Consider the following 20,806-nt stretch of genomic DNA (forward strand, 5'->3'; position numbering starts at 1 on the left):
TTCCTGGAATATAGTAAACTCTCACTAAATGTTAGTTATTATTGTCTGCCCAATAGAAATAATATAACATTTTTTTACCTCACAGTGATGTTTGAGAATCCTATTATTAGCGGTTTTGTTATAGATACTATGTGAAATCAGATAAATCATATTAAGTACCATACGAAAGTCAGAAATTTTATTACATCAATTGCAAGCAATAATGTAGACGTGTGCCCTCCACTCATCTCCATGGAGATATTCATTGAGAACGTTTCAAAGGGGATTATTAACAGCACAATATCTCTTGGAGATATCATCATCATCAATAGCAAAGTATATCATTTATGGAGCCCCTATTATACATGAAGGCTTATACTCAGCATAAAAGAAGCAAAGATAAATAAGATCTAGCCCTTCATATGATTACAGCCAAGCTGGAGAGACCTTCTTTATGTATGCGCCTTAACTAAGTACACCTGATAAGGGCTACCTGGGTGGTGATGCTGGCCACGGATGCTGCAGGAGGTCAGAGGGAAAATGACCCTAAGGGCTTCAGATTGAGACAGACTTCTCAGAGACAGGATACATGCAAAAGGTGTTGTCAATTGAAATAGTGCAAAAAAAAAAAAGAGAGAGAGAGAGAGAGAAACAAAACAAAATTAGGATCCCTGGCTCTCAGTTCTGGGTGGGACTCTCCCCTAGATGTGTAATTTCTTTAGGAGTGTTTCACCTTCTGCTAATGTACTTGATCTCTTTCTCTCAAGACCCCATCCTTCTCCCTGCATCTGTCTTTTTATAAGGTTATGTAGCATATAAAATACATTTTAATTCAGTGGGTTTAATAATATTTATCACTTATCAACATCTGTTATGTGTCTTTTATAAACACATAATAATCCTCACAACACCCAGTGAATTATTTAATAAGATCCCCCAAAGTCACCTACTAAGGAACCAAGCCAGTACTATGACCCAGACATTGTAACTCCAGAGCTTGTATTCATTTCCATGACATTACACTCACTCCCATTAAAACAGAAGGCAGAGTATGTGTGTGTGTGTGCATGTTCACATGTGTGTGTAGGCAGATCAGTGTGTGTAGGCACATGGCACATGTGTACACGGATTTTTATATTCACCTGATTTGGCATGGGCACAGTTCTACAGGAAATGCCTTCAGTTGGTCACATTATTCTTCCCTTTTGCTAAATGTCAGCGCATCTGACCCTAGTTCTTAATGCTGTTGGTTGATTACAAGTCCGTTGCTGACTCTGAAGAATACAGGGATCTGTAACAGTAATTTCCTTGTTAGTCTATTTCAAAGCAACTGATGATTGTGCACCATGGTCACATTTTGGAGGATAATGAGCCTAAGTGATCTAAGCAAGAGCAGTGGGTTGCAGGGAGCCTGCTTGGAAGACAAAGGAAATTGTTAGGCTTCAGGTGTCTCACCAGATATAACAATGAATTCCCCAATCACATGTGTGTCAGTGGTTCAATCTCTCTCTTGAGAGCAATTTAGTAACAGCCAAGAAATTCTTGCTGTCACAAAGTTGGCCTGTGCTCAAACCTGTCCCCTTAATACAAACCCAAGATCAGATGGGAAAATACTTGAAAGCCATTTTTAATAGGATTCCTTTATTCCCCATCTCCCTTACCAAGGTCTCAGTACACATAGGTGTGTACACATACACACATGCATACACACAGTATTCCAGAGATTACTTCACTGTACCATGACCTCATAAAGTCATTAAGATCATGACCCTGTATCCTCCAGATCTTGTTATGTAGTGCCTGACTTCTAATTGGGACTTAATGGAAATTTGTGGAGGGGAGAAAACAAAGAGGGAACAAACTACCCAGGCTACAGAATTTGGGAAAAAATTTTAGAACCCAGTGCCTGAACTGCAGTGAGGTTTTTCATGTATTTCAAACTTTCCTACTCATGCAATTTTCTCTCCCCGTCCTTAGACCACTGAAAACCTACCCATCTGTTTCAGTCTGGATTACTACAAAAGCAAGGCCTGATGCAAGGATGTTTGACTTGGCAATTTATCTGGTATGTAAGCCAAGAGAGGCAGAGTGAAAATCTGAGGAAAGTAAACTAGAGAAGGAGATAAAGCTAATGTAAGGATGATATATCAAGGTCATTCCTGTGGGCAATGGGGACTTAGTTTTCTGGAACCTTCTGAGACACAGACAATTGTCAGAATTGTCAACTATAGACACAATGGAACTCCATTACCCCAAGGGATGATTAATTCACTGTCCCAAGAGATATTAACTCAGAGCACAAATCCAAGTTTTCACATATACCAGAAAGGCTGAGTGGGCTCCTTCAAGCATCCCACATGATGGCAGCAGAAAAGTCCTAGGGCAGAAAGCAAGAAATCCACAGTGTAGTTGAAGTTCAGTGAGAATATATGAGACAGAAGTCTAACAGAGAAGTCTATCAAAGAAGTCTGAAACACTACACCCCTTGAACTGCTTGGTTCCACTCATGCTCTACATAAATCCATGTCATCACAGAGCCTTCAGGATGGTAGTAAGCTCAATCTTCACAAAAGACTAATTGTGAAACCGTTAGTGAAACAAGCAACAGTCTTTGCTGCTGCAACTGATCCCTGATCCATAACTTCTATTTATCATCTCCTATCTCCACCACCCATTCTAAATATTCCTTATACTCAACCAGAGTTTCAATGGATTTAAGTTTTTTCCTTGTTATTCCTGAGAAGTTTCAGCCGTTGATTGCCTTAGATTCATCAGGCCATGGCTGTTGCAATCATCCTTTCATCATTCTCACTACACGTAGAAACACCAAGAGATGCTCCATCTTTCATAGAATATCCTCCTTGCCACTATATGTAGTAACAAAGCTAGATTCTCTTAATAATCAAGATCAATTACATCCCAGTGGAAACTACTTGTTCCCTTGTATAAATGTTTTCTTCGATGGGAAACAGGACCTCCAAACAAATAATGTCCAAGGATGCGTGGATGGAAAAGACAAATTTCACAAGTGGGTCACTGGGAATCATTGTGAGAGAGAGCAATGCAACTTTCAATCCTTGATTCTTAGGCCCATGTTTCTAGCTATTGGGGACATAGGATCATATACCAGATATTGGTTCAGTGCATATACTGCATCCTGGAGAACACTCCAACTTCACAGGGTTTGTTCCCAAGCTGTCACCTTAACTGACCGCTTACTGGGTATTTTCTTCATTCCATGAGCAGTGAATTCTGTGTGATATGGAATATGGTGGGATCAGTGATTTCCATGGTTATGCACACCCATAACATTCCTGGAACTGGACAAAAGGCTAAAAAAGCACACTCCTAGGAAAACTAAATGTGGTTAGTTTGAGTATAAGAAAGGGCATGGGGGCTGGTCCAGTGGCATAGAGGTTAAGTTTGCATGCTCCGCTTCAGCAGCCTGGGGTTTGCCGGTTCAGATCCCGGGCATGGACCTACACACCACTCACCCGGCTATGCTATGGCGGCATCCCACGTGCAAAATAGAGGACAATTGGCACAGATGTTAGCTCAGGGACAATCTTCCTCAAGCAAAAAGAGGAAGATTGACAACAGATGTTAGCTCAGGGCCAGTCTTCCTCATTCAAAATCAAAAGGCCAAGTTTCAGGCGATCAACAGCTATCAGTGAGTCCTCGGTTATATAAATAAATGACTGAATAAATAAATAAATTGGGCAAAATAGACAAATCTCCTGTGCAGAAGAATCCCAAATAATCCAGATACTCTGCCCTCAAGTAACAAGAGCATAACTCCCCATCCCTTTCATGTGAGCTGCACATAATGACTTCCTTTCAAAGAGCACAGTATGGAAGGTGGGAAAGAGAGCATCTTTACGGCGGAGAAATCTGACAAAGTAGGTAACATGCCTACTCAATGTAATGTGGGATCCTAGATGGGGGCCTGAAACAGAAAAAAAGACATTAGGTAAAAACTAAGGACATTGAATCAAGTGTGGACTTTGGTTAATAATAATGTATCATTAATTGTTCATTAATTATAACAAATGCACCATACTAATTGTAAGATGTTAATAAAAGGGGAATCTGGCTGTGGGATATACAAGAACTCTACTATCCCCACAAGCTTTTGTGAATCCAAAACTGTTATAAAATTGATTATTTAAAGTAAATTGATCCATTTTCTTTTTCCAAAAAAAAATCTTTTCACCAGAAACAATAGAAATGGAAGAAAAGCACCTGCCTTTGGCAACGGAGAATGGATGAGGGGCAAAGACTCTTACCTAGATTTCCTATAAAAGCAGATTGTAAGACAAAGACTTACATGAGGGCAGTTTATTTGGGAGGTGATCCTGTGGTGCAGGAGCTAGGGGCTGGACAGAGTGAGGCAGATAAGTAGGGAAAAACATGTGGCAGTGCATTGTTGAGAGGACCACTTTGGGTAACAGAGTCTTGATTCCAAGAAGGATTTACCGAGAAACATATAGCTCTCCCAAAAGTATCTACCCGAGACAGAAACCGAGGGAGTATTTGTCCTCTGGTTCCCATCTTCTCTTTGTTCAATGTTACCCAAGGGGGAGTTAATGTTCTCATACTTCTAGGTCTGCACATGCATCAGATGGCTCAGTGGAGCCTCCACAGGTGTTGGTCGTGGCAAAGAACCTCCAGGGTAAAAAGCAAAACGCAAACCATACAGCAGAGGTGAGATCCTGGCCATCTACATTTGCAGCATCTGGTTCCTGCAGCAATGATCCGAGCAAAGAGGTGGGCCAAGAAGTGGCAGACAGATGATAAAGAACATCCAACACACTAAAGTTTCAGATAAAATATCTCTCTTGGGCTGTTCAGGGTATGTAGGGAGCCAGGATATTTAGCAAAAGAGCCCATGTGGGAAATTTTGAGGCAGGAAATGATAGCATCCCTAAGCATTTCTCACTCTTACTTTCCACACCTTATTTTTCTAGACATGCTTCTCCAGTCTTTCTCCCAATCTTTCCTGAGTGTGAGTGGAAAATCTTTCCCTTTGTTTCGTGGAGACATGGCTGAGAAACAGCAAACTTGGTAAGTTTACGGACCCAAGTGTGTCCATCCTTTACCTGTTCCTTCTTCCCGCCCCAGTTACTTTTCCTTCCTTCGCCTGCTCTCAAAGTTTAACATGCAGCAACTCATTTAGAGAGCTTGTTAAAATGCAAATGGCTGGACCCCAGCCCCACAGTTTCTGATTCACTAGGTCTGGGGTGGGGTTTAAGAAATTGCATTTCTAATAAGTTCTCAGGTGATGCTGATGCTGCTGCCCCAGAGAGCACACTTGGAGAAACACTGCTCTAGGGTGAGTAGCCCAGCTACTCAGACTCTCATTAAAAAGTGTGATTGTGCTGGTGTTGCTGCAAATGAAAATAGCAGCCATGATCTAACTGGTTTTCTAGAAGACTTCTTCACAAAGTCACTTTCTCTTCGGTAATGGGCTAAGCCAGCCTGCCCTGATCTGTTCCCTCTTCTGGAGGTCTCTCTGGAGGTCTTGGACTTCCTAACCCCATTTTGCACCCTTATCTCTGACTTATTTATGATAAATTCATGACAAGGACACAAGGTATATATAGTTCATTCTAGGAAAGATGGAAATGGAGAGGAAAGAAAGGAGGGGGAAATTGATTCAAGACTCACTCAAGGGGGCAGAGCAAAGAATTGGAAAACCAACTCAATGCGAAGGTTTAATCCAATGGTCTAACCAGATTAGCCAAACACTGTGTCCATGGCGGACACTATTTTCTGCCACCAGTTCAGAAACTGTTGCTATTGAAAGCTCCAAGACACAAGAGTTATCAATAGTGGGCAGAGCAGAGTGACAAAAGATCCAAACAATCCTTGGCAAACATTTCATGTTCTGGCTAATCAGCATGGAAGTGGCAGTAAGGAAAGTAAAGGAGCAAAACCCCAATCCCCAGCTGGTGTCAGGGCACAACTCCCACCCTGTGGGAAAAGCTTTAGTTGAAATCTGGGGAAGTGGCTGAGCTAAAAATGGTGGTAATCACCAACTTTTCAAGTTCTGCTCCTTCTGGGTGCATGCTAGGGTTCTACCACCCCTCTAGACTTGAACTTATGCTGGCCACGGGCCCTGCTTTGGCCAATGAAAGCAGTATGAACAGAGCAGACACTTGTGACTTCCAGAGAGAAGCTGACAAATGCCAGTGCATGATTCAACATATTTCTTTCCCTCTGTCACAGTGACTGGTGATATTCCAGATGGTTCAGGCCTCTGTGGTATTCATCTCTGAAAGAAGAAGATGTGGAGCACAGCTCCCAGCAACCTGAAATGGGTTCTAATGGGAGCAAGAAATACATATTTATCAAACCTCTAAGATTTAGGTATAATTTGTTACTTGATCATGACCTGGTCTATCCTGAGCTATAGAGAGAGCCAGAATATAAACCCATCCAATCCAGAAAAGGGGAGCACAGTGAATTAGGGAAAACCCTGTGCCCCAGGATTTCTACCTGGGAACACCAGATGGCTCATTTTCTTGGCAGCAACAAACCTCCAAGAGAAAGATGAGAAGCTAGCAGTCATCACCAGGCCACTGGGATCAAGGCCTTATTCCATGCTCCTGTGTGTGTGTTGAGCAGGGACGTGAGGAAAAGTGCCTCAGCTCACTGCTACATTCCCTGTCTCTGGCTAAGTCGGGTATGAAACCAGGACAGGATTTTCATCCACAGACATGGACAAGTCATAGACGCACCCAATAAGGCCTGGGGAAAGCAACGTCAGAAAATAAAGTGGTGGCTGACATTTTTCTTTCACTGAACTCAGTCACCAGTCTGTCCTTAAGATTTCTTCTGTCTTGGAAGTTTGCCTCACCCACCTTTGGTTCCAATTTTCCATCTGGAGCAAGTCTCTCGATTTTCTATACAGCTTTGTTCCTGGACCGTAATTGCCCTTCTGCTGCTGTCTCCCTCAGGCCAACACCTTCCAACGACCAGAAGAAAACTCCCTCTCCCTTCTGATTTCAAAGCAGCCCATCATTTTTGCCTGTCTGCTGAGTTCCTATTCCCTGTGTGGGGATGACCTTCATGGAGCAGAGATGGCTGATAATCAATGATTACAACAAAAAATCAAAGCTTTCACCCGAGCTCTTGCTTACCCCATACTTCCAGGCTATTTGTGAAAACTCAACACTCACAGGCCTCTCTCTCCTTCCATCTGACTACTATTTCACTTTAGCATCATGCTTCTTCACTTTTACAATATTAGAATTACATATGCAAAAATAACAGCCATTCCCAACAAACAGAATAGAAGGTCATTCTTCTCTCCAGGTGCAAGAGAGGGAGTTGTGGGGGAGTCACCAAATTGTCTTGCCTTGGGCTGGGCTTCTGAGGATCCTTTAGGTTTTTCTGTTGCACAATTAATGACTCTTCAAAGTAACAGTCTCCGTCCAGGAATTGCAACCATAAAAGGTTTATCATATTACCCAATTTTTCCAGGCTTCCCAGTACTGAAAACTTCCATCTTCACTTAAATCACAGAACTCTTGGCTTTGCCTGCTGGATCATATGACCTCTTCCAGGGCCTAGCCCTCAGCCCATCAGAGTAACTGCCTTTTGATGGCAGCAAGAATCACTTTTGAAGGCTCTCACAGGCTTACCTTTGAAAGTTCACTTTTCTTGTAGTTTTTGTAATCGTTATACCAAAAAGACAAGCTGCTCTTTAGATTTTAGTCTCCACACCGTGAAAGCCAAAGACTTCCCAAGTTTGAGGTATGTCAGTCAGAGGTCACTTAGAAACCCAACTTAACAAGATTGCTTCCCTCACTGTGTGAGCTGTTTAATTCTTTTCAGCTCTGTTCTGCTGCTGACTGATTGGCAGGCAGAATTGTTTCAAGGTTACTTCTGAGGGACTGTGTGTACCCATGTGCAGCATGCTTGCTGGAAGTCACATACGGCAGAACAATGGTTTAGGTCTTTATTGCTACCCAAGCAAATACGAAAAATGCACATATCCCTATGTTCTTTTTTTTTTAAATCTGGTCTCATATGTTTTATGTATTCCCTATTGCTATTAATTGTTTACCTTGGTCTTTTTCTGGTTCTTTTTCTCTAGCTGTTCCTTAAATGTCAAAGTATTCCAAAGTCATATTCCTGTTCTGCTTCCTTTCTCCCTCAACACATTCTCCCTGTATGTTTTCATATACTCCCAAGATGTTAAGTACAGTATCCGATGAGTTGAAATCACAATCTCCCACTTGATCTTTTTTCTGAGCTGCATAGCAGTCCTTACCTTCTTACCTAGAAGCTGTATACTTATTGTGTCTTAAATGCACCCCCAATTCACCATGTGCAATGTACTTAACACATTTGTGCAATGCCCCAACACTCTGCACACCACATTCTAAGACCTCTCCCATCACTGCTGTCACCGTTGCATCTATCTGCTTCTCCTCTTCCTCCTATGGTGGTGGACATCACTCATGGTCACCAGTATCTAGTTTGCTTACAGTTCCATGTATGTGGAAGTTCACACCTCCTTACTCATTAATTGTAAGTATGGCCATGTTACAGAGATAAGAGCAGATTAATGTACATCTGTCGCTTCCTTGCAAACAGATTCAAGAGCTGGTGCATAATTCTCCACATTCTGGCCCTCTGACTTAGTACATGGAGGAAATGTTGAAATGGTGACATCATAGTATTATTGTCATAGTATTGAGTGAGGGACCCCCTCACTCAATCTGGATCCCTGAGTGACTCTGATGTACAAGTTCCCCTGCCAAACTGCCTGAGCAAGAAATAGACATCTGCTGTTTGAAGCCTCTGTGATATGGAGCTTGCTTGTTAGCACACCATGACCCAGCCTTCTCTGACTGTACACCTTTTCAGGTTAAAGGGACCCACGTGGCCAGGTAATCAAGCATCACTAATGCTTTTCTTCTCTTGACTTTCTATACCCAGGTAGTCAACAAGCCCTGATAGTTCTCCTCTTATATATCCCTTAAGTCAGACTTCTCCTTTTCATTCTAACTGCTACTGTCACTTTTGTCATTGCTCACATTTTTATAAGACTTCCTAAATGGGTTTTCTGGGTCGCCCAGCCCAACCGCTACACAAATATTCTTTACATGTCTGCCAGAGTATTTCAGAATAGAAATCTAATTTTTTACTTGCATTTTTTGCTTTCTAGAAAGTCTTTACTGAGGGTTCTTTTGAATGTAGTCGACTATTTTAAGGAATATGGCTTTGAGAATGTCAGCATTATTTTGTGAACAGGAGATGGCAATCTTAGAAATCAAAGTGTCTAAAAGCACATCCAAAAGACAAGAAACTGGGCCTGGCCCCAAGGCTAAGTGGTTAAGTTCACACGCTCCACTTCAGTGGCCCAGGATTTCACTGGTTTGGATCCTGGGTATGGACATAGCACTGCTCATCAGGCCATGCTGAAGTGGCATCCCAGATAGCACAACCTGAAGGACCTACAACTAGAATATACAACTATGTACTGGGGAGTTTTGGGGAGAAGAAGAAGAAGAAAAAGAAGAAAAAAAAGAGCAGATTGGCAACAGATGTTAGCTCAGGTCCAATCTTTAAAAAAAAAAAAGACAAGAAACCTCAGCAGAGCAGGAAAGTAACAATTCCCAGACCAACACTTGGTGAGGTAGAACTGCTCACCCCTAGAGGTGGGGGTGGGGAGGGGAGGCAAAAGGAAGAGCAGGACATGCAGAAGACAGAACAGAATGCTACACTCCTTCCGAACTCCTTCAGCATCTAGAATTTACCACAATCTTATTTTCCAGAGTAAGTCTAAAGACCAGTCCCCAGACCCAATCAGAAACTCACTCTCTCTCTTTCTCTCAACACTCCACCCCCACAGTTAACCACTCACTATGAAAGCAACAAGTCAACACTATCATCCCTGATTAAAAAAAAAAAAAAGTTGTAAAAGATGAGACAAAGAATAACCATTTAACTAGACCAATTCTGCACATTTCTAGCCCAGCAAGATTGCTTCCTGGGGATTCTGGTTAGCAGCTAATTTCTCCTTGCACAGGGACTGACTCCTGCTGCTTGCCATTCGTTTTTGGTGTGGTCCTGTGAGCTTAGAGAAAAGCATTGCTAAAAAATAATATTACTAAGCATTTTTAAAAATTCTCTTTTTATTCCTATGAGAGTTTCCCTAGGGAAGCCCATGCTATATTTGAAAGACAGTAGAAAGAGGCAAAAAAGGAATATAAGTGGTGGCTGTACATTCTTCTAGCTGCAAAACTCCAAGGGGTCTTACCTGGAACTGTATTTAAATTCATATATTTAAACTAGAGAATAATATCTAATGTTTGGTGCCTTATGGGATCTACCAACTATTATTTCCACCCTAGGTATAAATAACCAAATGACTGGCAAAAGAAAGGAAATTAGTGCTGATACAGTAGTTATAAAAAAACTGTAGAAATTGCTGAGATTGCTGAGATTATATTTTCCTAAGGAAAAAATTTGATAATAATGAAATAATATCAATAATTAGTTGATTATTGTTTTAAGGCAAATTCTCCCAAGACTGAAATGCACTTAGGTACCTTAGGATTGCTTTTTCATCTCTATAATCTAATTTTTGAATATTTATTTAACCATTTAAAAACTTTCCAAAATTAGTAGCAATAGGGATTATACAGGTAAATTTTTTCAGAATGAATATTTTTAAGGGTATAGATTTAAAACATAGAAGTCACCCCTTGAAAATTTCCTTAAGGAAAAAGGTTCATTTTTTTTTCTCCCCAGCCCCTCCTCCTTCAACGACTCTCCATCCTCCCACAGGACCCTATATCTTGGTATGAGAGGGGGTGACTTGGGAAGGTGTTGGTTGAGGGAGAGAATTTAAAAGATTAAGAGTAAATCCATCAGGAAAAAAAATCCTCTGGAGTGCCTTGTTCCTCTCTGGGCTGTGCAGAGTTAATGGAGGCCCCTGGAAGGCCACGCTGAAGTCCCAGAAGATGCTGCTCCTGTGTCGATCTCCAGCGCTTGGAATCTCGAGGGTTTTGGCCAAGGAAGCACACCTTTGAGTGCCACCAGTGACACACTGCGCTTTCGAATCCTTTGTCATCTGCTTGTATGACAGACTGCTGTCTGAGTGATGAATTGGGGACAAGCTTATACTACTGCTAGGAGAAGTAAAATCGAACTGGTGTCCTTCTAACGCACCTCCGTCTAGTCCGTTTTGCCTCTCTGAGCACTTGGAACGTGATCACAGCGCATTGAGACTGACTTCCACATGTCACGGGAAACATTGCACTCATCCGCCTCCATGCTCCTGCATACGGGGTCCCCAGGCCACCACTAAGTACTCCTTTCTGAACACACAAGTGACATTTTTTTGTGCAGCGTTGGCTCTGCTTGTTGGCTCTAGTTGCTACTTTGGTGTCTTTTTTTTTTTTTTTTTATCATGGTGTCGTTTCAGCCATGGATGTTTTCTCATATATATCTTTGGATAAAATACTAAAAAGAACCAAGAGGAAACTGGCATCAAACGGAAGATAGAGCTGTTTGGAAAATCTGGGCATGAAGAATTCAGAAATAATCATGAGGAGATGGAGCATAGGTGAGAAATGACATGGAGAGAAGAGAGAATGTCAAGGAACTTGAGGATCCCACCAGAGACAAAACCCTAGTGCTGAAAATGGTCCTGCTGTCACACAAGCAACCCCGGCCTCCCTGCCACCCTCTCCTCCAGCCACGCCACTGCCTCTTATTTACTGGACTCCAGCCACATTGGCGTTCTCTTGGATTTTCAAGTGTGCCAAGTCTGTCTCACCTCACTGTCTTTGATCATATTGTTCTCTGTACTTAAAATGCCCTTGTCCCCACACTTATATTATCTCATTTCCATTCACCTTTCAGGTCTCAGATGAAGAGCCACTTCATCTGAGAGACCTTCCTGGATCCCCCAATATAAGCAAGATCCCCTGCTTACACTCTCTTATGGGCCCCTGCACATTTTTACACTTATCACTGCTTATAATAATGTGTGCATCCTTCAGTCACAGCCACACAATTGCACATGTAATTTCTGCCTCCTTACTACATTATCAGCTTGATAAGGTGTAGGGAATTTGTCTGTGTTGCAAATGGCTAGGCTCTGTAAAAGCACAGTGCTTGGCACATGTTAGAATGGGCCGTGGTTGTTGTTGAATGAAGAAGGATGAACACCCCAGTGAGGAACTAACAAACTATGAAAGCAACAAAGGAGATTATATCAGCAAGAAAGAGTTAGTAGGCAAAGATTATTTGAGATGATAGCTATAATAATAATAATCCTAGTTATGTGTTTACTCCTTCATACTTCTCAACAAATTTAACATCCTTTCCTTCAGGAGGGCCCCAGGAAGAGGAGCAGCATAGTGGATGGGTGCATGAGAGGCAATTGCAGCCTCTTGACCAACTCTAGATCTGCTTGTTGTGGTTGTGGTAAGGCATTATTTTTGGCAACAAAACTTTGCCTTTGTGTCACATCTTAGACTTTCCGACATTCTTTTCTATGACCTTTTCTGGCATGCTCACACCTGAGACAGCTTCTGTTCTGGTTGCAGCTGAATTTTCAATGTTTCGGCAATCCATTTTGCAGCCTCTTCCAAGGTTAATATCTGCTAGGCACCAAAATCTTGTCTGCAGGTTAGTTGGATCCTCTCAAATTCAATTTTTTATGTTCTATCAATACTCAAAAATTTTTAACTTTGAAACAATGAAAATAAATGATTTAACTAAAAAGAAGTAAAAGGTAAGCATGTGTGTTCCTTATTACACTGACATAAAACAGAGATCTAGTTGTGCTCTAATTCCCAATCTCACCTCACTAACAGGCTACTTAATCTGAGTTTTGGTCCTGGTCCTATGTGGCATCAATCTATACCAAGACCCCATAATTACCCGCAGCGAATTTTCTTTTTTATATACCTCGAATATTTCTAGAACCCTATCCAAAGGTCAGTGCAGACTCCTAGTGCATTTATTTAAGTTCACTTAGTAATATTTAAGACTTTCTGCTTTAACTGCTACTGCTATTGCTGCTACTATTAATCTTTTTCTTTTCATCCATCTCTGTCTTTTGCACTCGCACCTCCGTGCATTGCATTACAACCTTGCAGGGAAGAATAGTCTGGAAAACCACCACACCAATTTTTATCTGATGTACTGTGTGCACTGGGCACCAGGCCTTATTCTGTACCGGGCTCAGTTTTCTGACACTCGAACACCTGCTGAGGCATATCAACCTGGGCTTCCTCCAGAGTACTCATTGTAGCCTTGAGAAGCAGATGACTCTTTTCAGTCTTGTTGGCCACCACGGCTGAATGGCCACAGCTATAGTGGTATTATCTGTCCTGGCTTCACACTGTCACTCTCCCTGGTCTGTAGAGACTTTCAGGTTTCAGTGGTCACTCATTTGGTTGATTCTTGGATTCCAAAGGTTTGTATGATCTGATTTAGGGTAGAAAGGAACAACTCATGGGAAAGGCACATCAGGAAGACTGCTATTTTCTCAGGAAAAAAAAATATGCCTCTTTTTTGTGTGGTTTATATACTGTTTGTCAATATGTAAAATCTCTGGATTATGCTCAGATTGCAGCTTTCATAGGAGAAAAAGTCCTTAATTATTTTTTCTTTTCATTTTAACTCCTTCCTGAAATGATCTGTAATTGTATTTTCAACTAGATTAACATATTTGATATTTATATCCATCCTATGTATTTAGTAGGGTAGGTACTACTGGTTCTTTTTCAGGTAAGGATACTGAACTCAAGATATTTAAAATGTCAGTGGTCACACAGCTGGTCCGCAGAACTGAGAAAATACAACTCAGTCCTTTTGATTCTGAGCTCAGTGTCTTTTTGACAACATTATGTACTCACTGGGGCCAGATGTAAGGGGATTTCCTTTATCAATTCTCTTCTATGACTTTCTTCATGCACCCATGCATTTCTTGGACTTTTAGGATCGGAGGGTATGTGTGGGTGAGAAGAAATTGTGAGGAGCAAATAGTGAAATATCAATAAAAAGCTATGAAAAGTAGATGGAAGAATGGTGGTCCAAAAACTTTGGCATAGACTTAGAATTGGGGAAGTGAATTTAGAGTTTCCAAAAGAAAAAGAATGTGATTGCTGTTCCTTCTCAAATACATACAGTACCCACACTTATTCCAATGGCATAAGCATTTTACAGGAAGAGGCTTCCTGACACCTTGAGAATTGATGAAGCCAGAAGGTAGTGATGAGCCAAAAATAGTATATGACATTCCTGGACTCCAGTTCTTACCCTGTCACCAGACACAGCTCTTCCTATTCTAAGATTTTCTATTTATAACAAAAAGAAAGGAAAGATTTTTTTCTCCTCTTGAAATTTAGACATTAACAAAATGTTTTGAGCAAAGCTAGCAAGTCTTTGACATCACTGTTATATAAGTGACTTACTAGTAAGCCCAATAGCCATGAAACTACAAAATTACTCAACCTATCTTGTGTTCATCTCAAGAGAACTTATCACACACAAAGCCTGTGATCTCGAAGAGCTTTTCTGTTGAAGTGGGTTGTACCAATTATCTATTTTTCTCTTTCAAGGCAATTTCTTAGTAAGAGAAAGAGAAAGGCAGTGGGAAAATGTTTCATTTGTTTGTTTTACTATTTTTGAGTTATTAAAATGATAGCTATCACTGAAAAGCTGTGAGGGTATAGATTGGGGTTAAATAAAATAAATAAAAAACTAATATAGGACTGTTATAAACTGCAATAAACTTAGTTAAAATGTTTCCCAAAGGGACGGCCTGGTGGCATAGTGGTTAAGTTAGCATGTTCCACTTCAGCAGCCTGGGATTTGTGGGTTCAGATCCTGGGCACAGACCTACACCATTCATCAAGCCATGCTGTTGTGTCATCCCACATACAAAATAGAGGAAGATTGGCACAGATGTTAGCTCAGCAACAATCTTCCTCAAGCAAAAAGAGGAAGATTGGCAACAGATATTGGCTCAGGGCCAATCTTCCTCACCAAAAAAAAAAGTTTCTTAAGAGCACTCAAAAGGAAGACTGATCAAGTATTAGGAAAGAGCAAAGATAGCCATCATCTTTCCTGTCATGGAACACTTCAAAAATACATACAGTGTGTCACGAAAATCAATAAGCAGGGATTTACAGATAGGAATGACACCATCAGTGTGTCTGATCCTTCATATTTGGGATGAGGTGCAGGCCAGCAGGTGATTATAGTGGAGGTAGTCAGAGACGTACACTGGAAGAAACCAGCCTGGACATATAGCTTCTTTTGATGAGTTTCACTTTATAGCTTCTATTGTCCTGTATTGGCCATAGGTTGGGTGTTTCCATAAGTAACTTGTCAGTTTGGCAGGTAACTCTAAGCAAAATAAGGACCATTTGAGATTCATTAATCCTGATTTCACGTTGGGCGAGAGAGCCAAGAGGAGATGTCTACTCACGTTTGTGTCTGTTTCATGACTGGATAAATGTATGTTACTTTCTATTTACAGAAAATGGCTCTTGGCCTGCTCTTGTGGTGCTAAAATGGATAAGGATGAATGGTGCAGACAGTTCTGTCAACTGTACTTTAAGCTGTCTAAATGGCTTCTGCAAATTCCCACCTACAATGGACAAGGTCAAAAGCATCAAGGAGGTGCCACCTCATTAAGACTGAAATGCACCTGGCTCCAAGCCCCACACAACTATCCCTGATGCTAAAATTAGTCCTATAGATGCCAGAGTACTTTGTCTTTCTATCTCACATTCAGTCCCATTAAGCACAGAGGACAGTTAATAAAGGAAGAAAAATTAGTCTAACCAAATTAATTGAGCTCTAGTACAAGGGAGGGTGAACATTGCCATTCAGTCTATTTCTGGAAGAACAATAGGGGTTTTTTGTCCATAATGCTGAGTGCCTGTATTCTTATTTAATTGTTTCTTAGGCTTCAGGTGCACCGTACCCCAGAGAAGGAAGTTCAGGAGTGTGTCTCTGCTTCATTTCCTTCAAGAGAAAAGAGTGCTACATACACCTAAACAAAAGAAAATAGGCACACACACAAAAATCAATCACATGAATAGAACCCAGATAACTAATTGTTCATGAAATGATATTAGTGAACCTTGCATGTGCCTTCCTTTGTAGTGATCTGTTATCAGGCAGTTGAATTAATGTCTATGAGGCCCAAAGAAAATAGACAGCACTCTCTGAATGTATTGTTGACAGAAGAACAAGTTTACCCTTATGCTTACTTATGACAAGAATAAATCAAACTTTAGGATTGGGAGAGAAATAGGAATCATTAGTTAATTCTTTCTCTGAAAAACCCAAGGCCAGTGAGGTCTAGAGACTTATCCAGGTGACCCGCCATTTCATGGCAGAGCACTGGTCAGCCCATGGGTCTTCAGAAAGCAATGGCATTGCTCTTTCCACTGGACTTTATTGCTGCTGGCCATGTTAGCAAGAGTTCTCCCATCACAGGAAAAACTGTAGAAGATTTTGAAACGGAAAAAAAAAAATCAAGAAGTCCTGTCTAGCATACCCTTCCAGGTTATCTCCTCCTTTTACTGTCTTTGAGTTCCTTTAAAACTCTGTAAATTATAGAACATTGATAGTAATGCAAATGATTCTTGTCTATAGACATGTAAATTGTGTCCAGAGGAGAAGCACTTTCTTATTGCCCTTGCACACTGACCAATTTTGCTGTTATATATGTCTATGATTCTTTAACATTTCCTCTGAACCAGCTAGAACATCTTACTGGTCCTCTCACCAAATAGTAAGTTAAATAAAATATTTTTCACATGTTAATTTTTATTTATTTATATAGCTATGATTTTCCCTTTTTTAAAAAAATTATTCTTTAACAGAACCAAAGGAAAAAAATTGATCTGCACAAGAAACAGATGTTTTTCGTTTCTCCAGATAGACTAAAAAAAAAAAACAGAGAGAGACCAATCTGGTGGTGTAGTGGTTAAGTTCATACGCTTCACTTCGTCAACCCGCAGTTTTCAGGTTTGGATCTTGGGCACGGACCTAGCACAGCTCGTCAAGCCATGCTGTGGCAGCATCCCACATAAAGTAGAGGAAGATTGCACAAATGTTAGCTTAGTGACAATCTTCTTCAAGCAAAAAGAGGGAGATTGGCAACAGATATTAGCTCAGGGCAAATCTTCCTTACACACACACAAAGAAATAACTGGGAGAGAGAGAACAGAGTGGTAGGTGTAAGGGCCAGTAAATCATGACAAGAGGAGAAAGCTTTATGTGAAGGGACCAATACAATGCCCTGATGGCAAGGATAACCTAACGACTTCTAGAATGGGAGAGCTAACATTTTTGATTGGCTGTGCTTTTTTCCCTCACCCCAGTCATCACTCCCAAACCTTTAATTCGTTCTCCTGCTCACACAGCATGTGTACTGGTCAGTGCAATTTAACAAGGAACAGGGCAGGAAGGTGGAAGATGCAGAGCTGAGGTTGGCAATGCAGCAAAACCAGAGATTACAAAGCCAGAAGAGCTGAGGTAAGACAAGAGAACTCTCCCAATTCTGCAAGATAGCTGGAGGGAGGCTGGACTAGCCAGTGTATGATTCATGAGTGATCCAACTAATATTTATTAATGTCATTTTTTAATTACTAAGCTTTATTTTTTATATTTAGGCTCACAGCAAAATTGAGCAGAGAGTATAGAGAGTCCTCATATACTCCTTGCCTCCTACACACAACCTCCTCCACTATGGACACACTGCCCCACAGTGGTACATTTCTTACAGTCAATGACCTACATTGCCACATCATTATCGCCCTAAGTCCATAGTTTACATTAGGGTTCATTCTTGGTGTTGTACATTCTATAGGTCTTGATGAGTGTATAATGCCATGTATCCACCATTGTAGTATTTGGCGTTAAATTTTAAAGAAGGAGTTGATACCGGTGAATGACTTAGCCATATCCCAGGGCCTGACAGCCAGGTACCAAAATCCAATCCTCCTTTAAGCTCTAGGGAGGTAAACTGACTTGTTCAAGCTCAAACAGCTAGTAAGTGATGGAGCTGTATAAATTGGGCTGACTCCACCATCCCCACTCTTGCCACCTCTTAAAGTATTTGTACTTACAAAAATAGTACAAGGAGAAATATTTTGTTTTGCTTTGTTGAGGTACTAAGAAAGCAAATCTCCAGCCAAAACATTAGCAACATCAAGAGGACCAGAGAGAAAACATACCACAAGAAGGTAAAACCTCAGTCAGTAGAGTTGAGCCTACAGTGACACCAAGGCAAGGTATTTGGGTACGTTTTAAGCATTTTTTAGAGCCTCTCAAGAAAAAGAAATGGCTTATAATTGCAATGTTCAGGCACTGAGCTCCTTCAATGAAAAGGATTAAGTCCTCACACCTTTCAGAATGAATGATAATTTACCAGTAAAGAGAGACATATTAGACCTGTCATAGGCAGATTTTGTAATAATCAAGGCTGCATTTGCAAGAGAATCAAGGTTCCACATTGTCAGTTTCAGCTTTTCTAGTTAAATTAACTTCTTCTCCAACCATACATCCTTCTTGGAGGAAATGAAGGAAGAGTGAGGGAAAGGATATATTCGGATGAAGGAAATCAGCTACTAAATTGATCTGGCTTTATTTACTATGAGTTAGAAAAAACACGGAGATCAAACCACATCTGCTCATATTTGAGAATCCAGGCTCCACTCTGTGTTTCTTTTGTAAATTGGGGCCACTTCTTTCTACCTCTTCATGGCCCTGCAATTATCACCCTCTTCTCGTCCAAAAGCAGCCTCACTCTCCCCTTCTGCCTCTCCTCCGCCCCTCCCACTATCTCCTCAAACAGCAGCCACCTTCTCAAAGAAACCATCCCTCGCCACCCTAGCTTAACCGCGCCCTTCACGTTGCTCTCTCAGCCACTTCTCTTCAGTTGCGCTCTGACTCCTTCCTCACCCATCTTTATTTCTCTTCAAAGTACTTACCACTAACCAAAATTAAATGGCATCTTGATATGTCTGTTTATTGTCTATCCCCTGCCCGCCCAGCCGCAAAATGTAAGTGCCCCGAGAACAGGGACATTTTCTGAATTGTTCATTGATATTTTCCCAGCATCTAGAATAGATAATGCTCCATAAATATTTGTTGAATCAATAAATGAATAAAATACATCAGGACACGTTGAGGGAAGGCAGGACCCACATGCAGAGCTGTCTCCAATTTTTCCTTGTTTCTTTCACTGTTTCCCCAATTCAGTTATCTCCCTGGACTTTTAAAAAGCCAGTCTCGGGCCTGCCACCACCACGGCAGGCCCTAGAGGGACATATGAAGTTGTGTGTTTGTAATGTCATATTATGTTGATTGAAACTTAGTCAGACTATTTATTTGCCCTTTGACAAACCCACTAGCTACTTGTACATCTGATCAAATAATTTTGCCTAGGAACCTCCGGCAAACAAAACACAATGATGCCCCAAAGGATATGAGAAATGGATGGATTTACAAGCAAGGGAGAGCTGTCTTAGTTACAAGTTTTATAGAATTCAGAATTACAAAATTGAATTCAGACCATTCAGAGGTATATTTGTTTCCAACCCTTCAAGATTCAGAGAACTCTCTCTCCAGCCGAAAACCTGCGCTAGTCTTCTGTCTGCATGTAGTATCCAGGGTTAGTCCTGCCACGGATGTTTGCTGCACTTTTGTGGGTTGTTCCTCTGGCCTTTACAGATTTTGCAGTGTTTTACAGCATCTTAAAACAGGAGGGCTGGGAAGAGGTCTCTTTGCAGATGTTGGAGAAACTACCTTGATCCTTCCAAAAGGTCTCTCTTGGTCTAATCATCCATCATATTATCTTCCTTGATCCATTTGTTTCAGTCCCATGTCCAAAGCATACAAGCAGGTAAGGGAGGCAGTATTAACAGAGTGGAAGCTCATGGACTTTACAATTATAATGCAGAGATTAAATCATGACTTTGGCACTTTCTAGATGTGTAGCTTTGGGAAAATTAAGTTTTCCAAGTTTTAGGAAATTAATCTCCAATGTTGAATTAATGGTAATTATATTACAGGATTGTGAAAATACAACTATATATAGCATAAATTACATATAGTAGTAATTGAATAAAAATATTTTTCCCATAAATTTTTTCCTCAGGTGGTTGAAGTTGTATGTGCCCATTTATGAAACCCCACCCTTACCTGCAACACTATTTTTAAGTGAGCATCTTAGTTTCCTCTTTCCATATGTTCTCTCTATGGTAGATATCATCTTTCCTGAAGTCAGTGGATGCAAACGGAGTTTCCTTGCTCCACCCACCACTCTACTCACCTCAATCCCAGTTTAATTGCCATATTGTGCACAAACACTGCATCATGAATGAATACCTCAGCTTCTCAACTACCTTCCTAAACAGAGATCAGTATAATTTCCTGTAGCAAATGCCCAGTCAAGAGACATAAATCCCAAATAACCTCACTTTTCAAGTTAACACTTCATATGCACTCTCTCATTTAACCCTCACAACAATCATGAGATGCAATTATGCTATTATAGAAATTCTCAGTTTTTACAGTTCAAATCCTTTGACCAACTTGACCCAGTTAATAAATGGCAGAGCTGGTACCACAACAAGTCTGCCTGCCATAAAAGCCCAAATTTGAAGCTCTCACTATATTGCCTCCTTTGATCACTCATCATTTAATTATTCCCATGAAAGAATAGTCTACATTCTCGAGATACCTTAATAGCATCCATATAGAACACAATATTTTAAACATTGGGAATTATTGGGTACTTATGTGTCATAAAATGTAAATAACATGAGAC

The sequence above is a fragment of the Equus quagga genome, chromosome 22 (assembly GCF_021613505.1).
Source record: "Equus quagga isolate Etosha38 chromosome 22, UCLA_HA_Equagga_1.0, whole genome shotgun sequence".
In the NCBI taxonomy this organism is placed as follows: domain Eukaryota; kingdom Metazoa; phylum Chordata; class Mammalia; order Perissodactyla; family Equidae; genus Equus; species Equus quagga.